The following is a 12527-nucleotide window of genomic DNA, read 5'->3' on the forward strand; positions in this document are numbered from 1 at the left end:
ATTCTGCATGTGTTGAAGCTGCATTTAATGCCAGTACAGGCCCATCTGCAAAGCATATATGGTGTATAGATTCTGGTGCAAGCAGCCATATGACAAGTAGCAAGGATTTCTTCACTGACCTTAATGAAAGCATAGAATCATAGAATCAAAGAATCATAGAGTTGGAAGGGACCTCCTGGGCCATCTGGTCCAACCTCCTGCTCAAAGCAGGATTCGCTAAGGCTACTTTCACACATCAGGTTTTCGGCGTCAGGCGCGATCCGGCGTCGTGCCGGAATGCCGGATCCGGCAAATGTTTTGTAAAACCTGATGTGCCGGATCTGGTTTTCTGCCGGATCCGTCTTGTTCTTGACAGACAAAACCGGATCCGTCTCATCCGGTTCATCCGTTTTTCTATCCGTTTTTTCGACGGATTACGCCGGATCCGGTTTTTAAAATTGACCCTTGTGGCCCCTCAAGGCAGAGTACACTGGCAGGATGACAGAGTGTGAAAGATTTGTGCCCTAACCAAACTTGTGTACCTTCTGGACCAACAGTATATACCTTTGCCAACCAAAGTTGGCTATCTTGTCATGGTCTTACTATTTTTAGCAGGTGTGTACCTGGTTGTGTTTTATGCAAAGTATTTCACCTTTTAACAAAAGTTGTGTACATTGTTAGGAAATCACCAACAATAAACACAACTTTTTAGGTGAAATACTTTGCTTCAAACACAACCAGGAACACAACTGTGGCAAAAAGCTAAAATTTACCCACAGTTATATACCTGGTTTTGAATACCTTTTTACCTCTGAAATACCCTGTATTTAACCTTTTTTTTTAAACATAGTTCGCCGCAGAAAGAAAAGACAGACAACCATTGTGAAACGATAATTTAACTTTTATTTAAAAATTTTTTTTTTTTTTTTAAATTTTTTAAAGTGCAAAAAACTTTTTTAATAAAGGTTTTAAACCCAATGGGCATTTTTATTAAAAAACACACATTACAATTCTGTGTATTGTGGGGTGGAAATACTGCTGGAGGGGCTGCGGGACACTTCGACACTGGGTGTGTGGAGAGAGGACTGGGATCGTGGTGGGGAAGGAACAGTTAGAGGTGAAGGTGTGAAAAAAACTACAGAATGGGTGGACATGTGGGAAGCAGAAGAGGTGGTGGGTGGTGGAGTGGAGGGTTGGGCAGGGACTGTAGGAGCAGATGATGTTGATGGAAAGTTGTATGGGGAAGGAGTTTGGTACGGGGAAGGAGTTTGGTACGGGGAAGGAGTTTGGTACGGGGCAGGTTGCTGGAAGTGGGGAGATGACTGGTACTGGGGAGGTTGCTGGTACTGGGGAGGTTGCTGGTACTGGGCAGGTTGCTGGTATGTAGTAGGAGGGGGAGGATGAAAAGTGGCTGGAGGGGGTGCAGATGTAATAGGAGGGGGAGGATGGAAAGTGGCTGGAGGGGGTGCAGGTGGAGGAACTACAGTGGTGGGAGGTGGAGGTTGGGAGGTAACCTGCTGTAGAGCACCGTGGCACGAATGCATTACATGCATCTGCTGGGCAGGAGAGAGCGTTTCCATGCGCTCCACAACAGACCTGAAAAAGGTGTGGTTTGGCGAAGATCTTGCTTCTGAATGCATGGTTTGCAGAAGTGTCTTCACCTCCAGAATGCTGGAGTTGATCTGCTGAAAGCCTGCGGAGATTTGCTCTGACAAGACTTTGAGACAGTTCTGGAAAGATGCATTCAGATGCAATAACTCTTGCGCATAACTCTTTTCCTGACCCCTCTGCCGCTGCCGCCCAGTACCCGCAGGTGTACTAGAGGCGGCAGGGGCAGAAGGGTGGGGTAAAGGGAAAGCGATCTCCTCACCAGCAGCTTCATGTAATGTAGGAGGCCACGATGCTCCTGTGCTGGTGGATGGGACAGATGGGTCGAATGTGTGGGAAGGCAGGGAAGGTGCAGATGTACCGGGGCGGTCGAAGTGTCCCTCGGTGCCGGTCTCCTCAGGGATCGCCTCAGAAGGGTCCAATCGTGCAGGCTCCCGAGTGCTGCTCACCGTGCTGTGGAATAAAGAGAAAAAAAAACAATTAAAATACTGACATGGTATGGCCCTGGCTGAAAAAAAAAAGTTACATCTTTTTCACATGTGGTGTGTAATATTTACCTTCTGGTGAGCATTGTTTCCTGGAGGAACGACAGGGCTTGTGCGTACTTGTACTTGCTCCTGCGTCCTCCAGATCCACTCGGGGCCCGCATCTCTTTATTGAACTCCTTCTTGAAACGATCCCTCACAGACCGCCACCGATTCACAATTCTGTTCCCTGAAACGAGAAAGGAGTGGTTAGCATACAACATCAGTGTTTCACAAACTCCAGTCCTCATGGTCCCCAGGGGTCATGTTTTCAGGATTTCAATAGTAAATAGAAATCCTGAACACATGATCCGTGGGGACCACGAGGACTGGAGTTCGGGAAACACTGGTTTACTTCAAGCAACCGTTACTGTATATACTTACGCTCTTTAATCTGGTCCCGAGCTTCGAGGTCCTCCCAGCGGCCCACAAGAAGAGAACAGATTTCCTCCCAGAGTCGTCGGGTAATGATCATGTCAGCGTGGCGGCGGTCAGCCATATTCCAGAGCGGCTCCCTTTCTCTGACGAGATCGATGAGGCGGTCCACATCAATCCCTCCATCCTCACCGTCAGAGTCGGGAGCACGCTGTGAAGGCTGTTAAAGAAAAAGACAAAAATAACATAATTAGCCTCCACAAAAGAAATGAAATAAAAAGTGCAAAAAAACAAAGCAAAAATATTTATACTTACACGCTGGTGACTGCCGCGTTGCTGTCGCCGACGACCCTGGGAGGCACTGCGAGGACCTCTTGGCCGAGCACCAGATTGGGAAGACTAGAGAAGAAAACAAAAAATGTTATGAGTTTGGATGTAGGCATTTGTTTGCTGTGTGTGGTCTGCAGAACATTGTTTTCTATGTGTTGTGTGTAGTGTGATGTTGTGTTTCTGCGTTTGATGCAAAAAACTTACGAATTGTGAGCCCACTCCAAGCGTCTGTCCACCCCTTCCTTCTTCTTCTGGGAGCTCCTCTTCATCTTGTGATTCCTGTTTTGAAATAAAAGGCAATGAATAGACATATATTACAGAGATGATGGATTTTGGAAATAAAAACTTACCGTCAAACGCTGACAATGCGAGGGAGGGCTCCCAGAAGAAGATGTGCTGTCCTGTTGATGGCCAGACTCCATGGCTGTGGGTATTGCTGCTGCCAGTGATGCCATTTCTGCTGCTGCTGCTGCTGCATCTCTTTGGCGGCTGTTGAATAAAGAGAAACAAAGGGCCAATGAATATCTTGATATTCCATGGCCCTAGTTTGGAGGAATGGGGGATTTGATAATTACCGTCTCTCATCTGCTTCTGGACTCCCCTCCCGTTCAGCATGCTGCTCCATTTGGGGTGGTGCTGATGGTGCTGCTGCTGCATCTCTTTGGCGGCTGTTGAATAAAGAGAAACAAAGGGCCAATGAATATCTTGATATTCCATGGCCCTAGTTTGGAGGAATGGGGGATTTGATAATTACCGTCTCTCATCTGCTTCTGGACTCCCCTCCCGTTCAGCATGCTGCTCCATTTGGGGTGTTGCTGATGGTGCTGCTGCTGCAGATGTCTGCTGCCTTCTCCTGCGCCTGGTTGCTGTCTTGGGTGGCATGTTGGGTGTGGCTGAGGGTCCCATTGTCTTGCTTATATATCTCCTGTGGGCAGAGCTACTGAGCATGCTCAGACCAAAAAAAACGGATCCGGCCACCGGATCCGGCTTTCGCCGGATCCGGCGCATTGCGGCGCTCATAGGCTTTCATTGTGTGAAAAAGCCGGACGCGCCGGATCCGGCGTGTCCGGCTTTTTCGCCGGAGACAAAAAACGTTACAGTAGACGTTTTTTCCAGACGCCGGATCGCTACACATTGCGACACATTGCCGGATCCGGCGAAAACCAGATGAAACGCATGGCCATCCGGCGCGATCCGGCGCAAATGCCAGTCAATGGGGGGAAACCGGATCCGGCATTGCATTTCGCCGGATCCGGTTTCTGTCAAAAGCGCCGGATCGCGCCTGACGGCGAAAACCTGATGTGTGAAAGAGGCCTAAATCATCCCAGTCAGATGTCTGTCCAGCCTCTGTTTGAAGACTTCCATTGAAGGAGAACTCACCACTTCTTGTGGCAGCCTGTTCCACTCATTGATCACTCTAACTGTCAAAAAGTTTTTTCCAATATCTAATCTGTGTCTCCTCCCATTCAGTTTCATCCCATTGCTTCGTCTTTCCTTGTGCAAATGAGAATAAAGTTGATCCTTCTACAATGTGACAGCCCTTGAGATATTTGTAGACAGCTATTAAGTCTCCTCTCTGTCTTCTCTTTTGCAAACTAAACATTCCCAAATCCTGCAACCTTTCTTCATAAGACAGGGTTTGCAGACCGGTCACCATTCTGGTCGCTTTTTTCTGAACTTGCTCCAGTTTGTTGATGTCTTTTTAAAATGTGGTGCCTAAAACTGGACACAATATTCCAGATGAGGTCTGACCAAAGAGGAGTAGAGGGAAATAATGACTTCACGTGATCTAGACTGTATGATTCTGTTGTTAATACATCCTAGAATTGCATTTGCCTTTTTTGCTGCTGCATCACACTGTTGACTCATATTCAGTCTGTGATCTATTAGTATACCCAAGTCTTTTTCACATGTGCTGTTGCTTAGCCCTATTCCTCCCATTCTGTATATGCTTTTTTCATTTTTATTGCCCAGATGTAGTATTTTGCATTTTTCCCTGCTAAAAACCATTCTGTTAGTTGCTGCCCACTTCTCCAGTTTATTTATATCTTTTTGAATCCTCTCTCTCTCTTCTCTAGTATTAGCTATCCCTCCTAGCTTTGCGTCATCGGCAAATTTAATCAGTTTACCCTCAATTCCTTCATCTAAATCACTGATAAAGATGTTAAACAATACAGGGCCCAGGACAGAGCCCTGTGGTACCCCACTTGAGACATTCTTCCAACTGGATGTGCAGCCATTTACGACCACTCTTTGTGTCCGATCACTGAGCCAGTTATGAATCCACCTAACAGTTGCCTTGTCCATTCCATACTTAGTCATTTTTTCAATAAGGATTGTATGAGATACTTTGTCAAATGCTTTGTTGAAGTCAAGATATACTATATCTACAGCATTTCCTTGATCCACCCAATCAGTGATTCCATCATAGAAGGAAATTAAGTTAGTCTGACATGACTTATTAGTTACAAACCCATGCTGACTGTGTAATATCACTTCATTCTTATCCAGGTACTGACATACATGTTGTTTAATAATTTGTTCATAGATCTTTCCTGGAATAGAAGTCAGACTCACCAGCCTATAGTTGCCTGGGTCCACCTTCTTCCCTTTTTTGAAGATAGGAACAACATTTGCTCTTCTCCAGTCTTCTGGGACTTCTCCTGTTCTCCAAGAATTTTCAAAGATTATGGAGAGGGGTTCAAAAATTTCTTCTGCTATCTCCTTCAGTACTCTGGGGTGTAATTCATCTGGACCTGGAGACTTGAATTCATTTAGGTTAGCTAAGTGTTTCCTCACTATCTTTCTGTTTATAGATATCCTGGATTCTTCTATTCCCTTAATAGGACAGTGAAGAACAGTTGATGTTACATTTCCTTTCTGAGAGAAAACAGATGCAAAATAGGAATTTAAAAGTTCGGCCTTCTCAACATCCTGTCTTACCATTTCATCATTTTCATCCTGTAAAAATCCTATAGCATCTTTGACTTTTCTTTTACTTTTGACATATCCCCAAAATCCTTTATTATTGCTTTTGACATCTCTTGCAAGCCTCAATTCATTGTCAGCTTTAGATAATCTTAGATATGCCTCCCTCTTTCCATTTTATAAACATTTTTTTCTTCCTTTTTAGCATGTGCTTAAGTTCTGTGTTCATCCATCCAGGTTTCCTTAAATGCTTCCTATTCTTCCCTCTTTTCGGAATTGTTAACATTTGTGCTTTGAGAATTTCATTTTTGAAGATTTCCCATCCTTCCTGGACATTTTTATCTTTAAGGATATCCAGCCATTGGATCCCTCCAATTCTCTTTCTGAATCCCTTAAAATCTGCCTTTCTGAAATCTAACCTTGATGTCTGAGTCTTCACAGGTCTTCCTCCTCTAGTTATCCAAAATTCTAAAATAACATGGTCGCTACCTCCTAGGGTCCCAGCCACTTTTACCTCCTCAACCATTTCCTCCCTGTTTATAAGGATTAGATCCAATGTATCAGTCAGAAAAGGTCATCTTAAGCTACTTTCACACTTGCTTTTTTTTGCGCTGTGCACTGTGCACAGTGCAAATGCACATAAAAAAGCATCATGCGTTTTTGTGCATTTTTTGTGGGTTTGTGCGCGTTTTTTTGCGCTGACATGTGCATTACCATGCGCACGTCAGCGCACCCGTAGACTTTATTGGGTGGTTGGGTGAAAAAAAACCGCATTGCGTGCACATGCTATTTTTGGGGGCAAGTCGGACGCTCAAAAAATGCAACAGAATGCATTTTGTGCGCCCGAGCGCACACTGCAAAAAAATGCATGCGCATATAAACACGTACAAACGCATGTGTATGCACACCCATGTTAAGATTAGAAAAAAAAAGCATGCTTTTTTTGCGCAAAGTGTGAAACCAGCCTTAGCTAATGGTCACTATATGACTTCAGAAGGAGTAGGAGACTTCTACCTCCACTGTCCTTTTTCCTCAGTACAAAGTAGAAAGATCCCAGTAAAGGATGTTCTCTATGTCCCCAGCCTTGAAAGCAATCTTCTGTCAGTAAAGAAGCTCAGGCAAAAGGGGAATGTAGTTACTTTTAGAGATAACAGCTGCATCATCTCAAAGAAGGGTCACACTCTTGCAGAAGGAAAAATCCAAGATGAACTTTATCAGCTAAAATGCAAAGAAAGATTGTAAAGTGCTAGACAAGATCTACATAAGAACTGTATCCATGTATGGCACAGACATCTTGGGCACAGAGACCCAGAAGCAGTAAAGAAGCTAGCTCAACTTGCAAAGGGAATTGAAATCAACCAGTGTAGTCAAATGATGAAGTGCACTAGCTGTCTTAAAGAGAAAATGTCCAGAAAATCCTTTCCTAAAATAATCACCACTAGATCTGCACAGCCTCTGGATCTGATACATACAGATAAATGCGGTCCAATCAGTGTTCAAACTCCTAGCAAGAAGAGATAGTTTCTCAAATTTCTTGATGACTACTCCAAATATACAGTTGCCTACCTGCTTCACAATAAGGATGAAGTTCCATAGAAACTTGAAGAATATCTTGCTGTAGTGTTTAACAAATTTGGAAGAATGCCAAAAGCCCTGCATGCAGATAATGGAACCTAATATACAAGTGGAAAGGTGCAAACCATTTTGAAAAAGGATGGAATCACGTTCCTGACTGCCATTCCATACCACCCAGAACACCCTGGCATTGCAGAGAGAAAGAACTTTACCCTCTGTGAAAGTGGAAGAAGTACTGTATGTTGTTTGATGTGAATCTACCTACAGCGTATTGGGGAGTAGCCAACATGACAGCTTGCTATCTTCAAAAGAAAGTGCCAGGTAAAGCCACAAATAAAACTCCATATGAGCTATGGAACTGTGAGAAGCCTAACCTGAAGTACCTCAGGATATTTGGAAGCAAAATGTTTGCGTATGTTCCCAAAGAAAAACATTCCAAGTGGGAATCATATTCAAAGCAAGGAGTCCAGGTGGGCTATAGCGAAACTCAAAGGGATACAGAATCCTGCACCCAGAGACTAACACGGTACCAATCAGTAAAGATGTAGTGATTGATGAAAACTCTGTATCACTCAAATTCCATGAAGCTAAACCAGTTATTCAACCTAAGAAGAAAAAGAAGCTCAATCACCAAAACCCAGACACTGAAAAGGATAACACTGAATTGTGGATAAGCTCTGAAGCCACCAAAGAAGACACAGAAGAACCAAGTCAACCTCCAGTCAAAAGATCAGAAAGGCCAAACAAAGGTATCCCAGCTAGACGCCTTTCTTATATGGTCAGAAGACTTCCTGAACCAGAGCCACAGTCATAGCAAGAGATGCAAAAACTACCTACTCTCGAGAAGCCGAAGTAGATAAATCTTGGAAGGAGAAGATGATCTACTACCAAGCAATGACAGTTACAGACAAGCAGTGGGGGCGATTCTGTACATAGCAACCACAACTCGTTCGGATATCACAGCCACAGTTGGAATTCTCTGCCGACATGTAGCAAGCCATTATTGAGAGCCAAGTTTGTGGACTTCAGAACAGCAATGGGACTTACAAGATAAGTAGTTGTTGAGTAGGGGTGTTGGAATATGTTTGGTGCAACAGCTCCATTCCTCTCTATGAGTGTTCAGTTGCTAGATTTGTATGCTGTTCATAAGCTTAGAACAAAAAAAACTCCCAGAAGCTCACACAGGGATAGCATGTGACTGTATTTCCTCCTTTTCCTGTGTCTGTGTATGAGAGAAGCAGCCTGCTGTAGATGCTGCATAGATAGAAACACACAAATGATTTATTCCTGATCTATCAAGCTTATCATATATTGTTCCTGTTTGCTCCTGAATAAAGAAGCTCTGTTGTCACACATTTGGAGAGTATCCTGAATAATCCGCTGCCAACACATAAAAATTATCAATTTAAATGAAAATTAATATAGTAACATAGTTAGCAATCCCGAAAAAAGACATTTCTCCATCCAGTTCAGCTTATATTCTGTCAGAATTACTCCCCAGATCTACATCCTTCTAAAGAACCTAATAACTGTAATATACAATATTGTTATGCTCCAGGAAGACATCCAGGCCTTTTTTGAATCCCTTGATCGAGTTCACCATCACCACCTACTCAGGCATGGAATTCCAGAATAAAATACTACTTTGGTGGGACTCAAACCCACAACCTTTGAATCACATCAGCTCCCTAGAAGTCCAATGCGCTATTCATTGTGCCACAGAGCCACAAATCATACCTGATAGAGGTCTTGATTTGGAAGGATACTCAAAATAAAATTGGAAAATCAAATTACAGGCTGATCCAACTTCAGTAGAACTGCCTTAAGACAAATAAATTATCCTCAGTAGTGTGTGTGGCCTCCACGTGCCAGTATGACCTCCCTACAAAACTTTTGTATGGCTCCTGATGAGGTGGCCAATGTTCTTCTGAGGGATCTCCTCCCAGATTTGGATTAAAGCATCAGTCTGTAGTGAAGTCTGTGGTGGATGGAACGAGACATGGCGTCCCAGAGGTGCCCGATTGGATTCAGGTCTGGATAACAGGCAGGGCAATCCATAGCTTCAAAGCCTTCATCATGCAGGAACTGCTGACACACTTCAGCAAAATGAGGCCTAGCATTGTCACACAACAGAAGGAACCCACAGCCCCTTGCACCTGCATGTGGATTCACAATGGGTCTGATGATCTCATCCCGGTACCTATTGCCAGTCAGGGTACCTCTGGATTCCATATGGAAGACTGTGTGGCCCTCCATAGAAATGCCTCCCACACCATTACTGACCCACTGCTAAAACATTCATGCTGCAGAATGTTACAGACAGCATAATATTCTCCATTGTGTCTCCAGACTCTGTCACATGTGCTCAGTGAGAACCTGCTCTCATCCATGAAGAGCACAAGGCGTCAATGCCGAATCTGCCAATCTTGGTGTTCTCTGGCAACTGCCTATTGCCCTTCATGGTGTTGGTCTGTAAGCACACCACCCATTTGTAGATGTCATGCACTCATATCACCCTCATAGAGTCTGTTTCTGACAGTTTGAGCAGACACATGGATGTTAGTGACCTCTTGGAGGTCATTTTGCAGGGCTCTGGCACTGCTCCTCCTGTTCCTCCTTGCACAAATGAGAAGGTAGCTGTCCTGCTGCTGTTTTGTTGTTCTCCTACAGCCCCCTCCATGTCTCCTAGTGTACTGGACTATCTCCTGGTATCTGCTCCATGCTTTGGACACTGTGCTGACAGGCACAGCTACCCTTCTTGCCACAGCTCACATTGATGTGCCATCCTGGATGAGCTGCACTACCTGAGCAACTTCTGTGGGTTGTAGACACCGCCTCATGCTACTGTACACTACCTCTATGGGTGGGTGCAATGACAAAATGCAAAAGTGACCAAAACAACAGCCAAAAAGGATGAGAACAGAGAAAAGGTATGTGATTACCCCTTTGGAACCACTCCTTTATAGGGGTTGTCTTGCTAATTGCCTATCATTTATACCTGTTGTCTGTTCCATTTGCACAACAGCAGGAGAAATTGATTCACAGTTGGTGCTGCTTCATAACTGAGCAGGTTGATTTCACAGAAGAATAACTGTCTTAGAGTTACATTGTGTTGTTTAAGTTATCCCTTTATTTTTTTAGCAGTGTACTTATTTTAGATGTCTATAAAATATATGAAAAAATGCAGGCACTCTAAAATCCAAATGAAGTAAAAACGTCACTTTTATTAAGCCATGTGGTTACACCAACATTTTAGTTCCTCCTGGAACTTTTTTTTTCCATGCAATATATATTTATATAATATTGCAATTTTCATATATATGCAGAAGATGTTTTTCTTTCCCTTATTGGGCATTGCATTTTTTCCAGTCACTGGGGAAAACGGACATCAAAACTGACATAACTAACTGGTAGAGCTCATCTAGGTCTGGTAGGCAGACACGTTTCAATCCAATAGATGGAATTACTGATGCAGATACCAAACACGTATAGTCTTTATTTTTATTTAGGTAGTGTGGCGTGACAGGTGATCGCGTGGCTAATGGGAGATATGTCACATGGAGGGATGCTCCCTGCGATGCAACCCGGAGTATTTTGCCTATAGTGTACATGAGCACTAAAGATGTCATTTAGTGCACTGGGTGCGGACTGTACTCCGTTTTGCCTGAAGATATGTGTATGTTCAGGACCTGTGGTGAAGTCCTGACCATGTGACCAGCTCATGTGATCCATACCTCACCTATGGGTGTGGTTACAGGGCTATGTAATTAAGGTGTTTAGCACATGTGAGAGAGGGTGAGGGAGTCTGCCAGAGTGTGGACAGACTTCCATGTGTCCAGCTGGGACACTACCGAAAGTGGCCTGTGGAGCCTGAAACAATGGACACATATGTCGGTTCTTGCCTGAGCTGAAGGCTGTTCCATGTGTCCAGGTGGGACACTACAGAAAGTCGTCTGTGTTCCAAGAAAGGAGAAGCCTTCCTGTGTCTGAGGCTGCAGATAGAGCGCTGCTCATGGTAGAAATGTGCTGCCTATAGTTTATGGAGCAATAAACCCTGTGAACTTTTAAAGGAACGTGCCTCATGTTTGTCTCCCGCTGCACCTGAGCGAGTCACATCCTTACAATTGGTGGAAAATGCAGGCAGCGATTCCCAGGAGCACAGACGGTATGGAAAATCGTGAGTAATACTGACCGAGGTCAGAGGAAATGACTGTATGGAGATTTGTGGGATGCCTATGAGGAGAAGAGGTACCCGAGAACCTGTGTGGCTGACACCAGCAGGTAACGGACAGGAATCCGTGTTGCACTGACCAGAGTCAGTGAGAGACTGCGCATGTGTTTTTTTTTCCTTTTCCTCGTTTCTCTGCAAAAAAAAAAACCTGAAAGTGCTTGCTGTGGTGAGGGCGTCACGAAGGTCTCGCAGCACAGGGACCTGGTGTTTTTCCTCTTTGAGCATTGGTAGCAGACGCTGTCTGTCTACACCATCCTGCTGCAGCTTTATTACATATGTCTAAGCGGATACAGTAGTTGTGGCTTTACACAACTATAAAGGGTGAGTACCATGTATTATGTCGTGATACCCATTATACCTGCATTGGTAAGGCCCTATGGGCGCGCTTTTGTGTTTTATTTATCTTTGAGGGTGACAAGTGGCTTGCGGTGGATCGGCGGGTCCACGAAGACGACGCAGCAGGAGCTGCAGAGACACCAGCAGCTGCTTGTGAGCGACGGCAGGAGCTGAGGCAGTGCCAGAAGGAATTGGTGCGGTGTCGTGCTTAAAGGGCCAGTACCAGAAAAAGGCATAAACTGTACTGTGTGAACTGTGGCCTAAGAGGTTCTGCAGGACAGACATGGGGAGATCCCAAAAAGGGGTGGAGTCCCAAAAGGGGGCAGTGGCCCAAATCGGGGTGGTAGCCCGAAAAGGGGTGGAGTCCCAAAAGGGGGCGGTGGCCCAAATTGGGGTGGTAACCCAAAAAGGGGTGGAGTCCCGGGAGGTGGCGGCAACCCAAAGCGGGGTGGTGGTCCAGAAAGGGGCCAGGTTTGAAGAAGTGACAGCACTGGGTGACTCAGTAGGTACGTCTGGAGTACCACAGTGTATGTGCAGGTCTTTTTCAGAATGTGGAATATCCTTTCCGGGTAGTAATGACGGGCCACAGATGTGTACAGTGATGCTGCACCGGGAAGGAGCCTTTGGTCGGCTGGAATCAG

Source organism: Dendrobates tinctorius, unplaced genomic scaffold, assembly GCF_039654945.1.
Source record: "Dendrobates tinctorius isolate UK_male_01 unplaced genomic scaffold, ASM3965494v1 ptg000004l, whole genome shotgun sequence".
NCBI classification, from domain to species: Eukaryota; Metazoa; Chordata; class Amphibia; order Anura; family Dendrobatidae; genus Dendrobates; species Dendrobates tinctorius.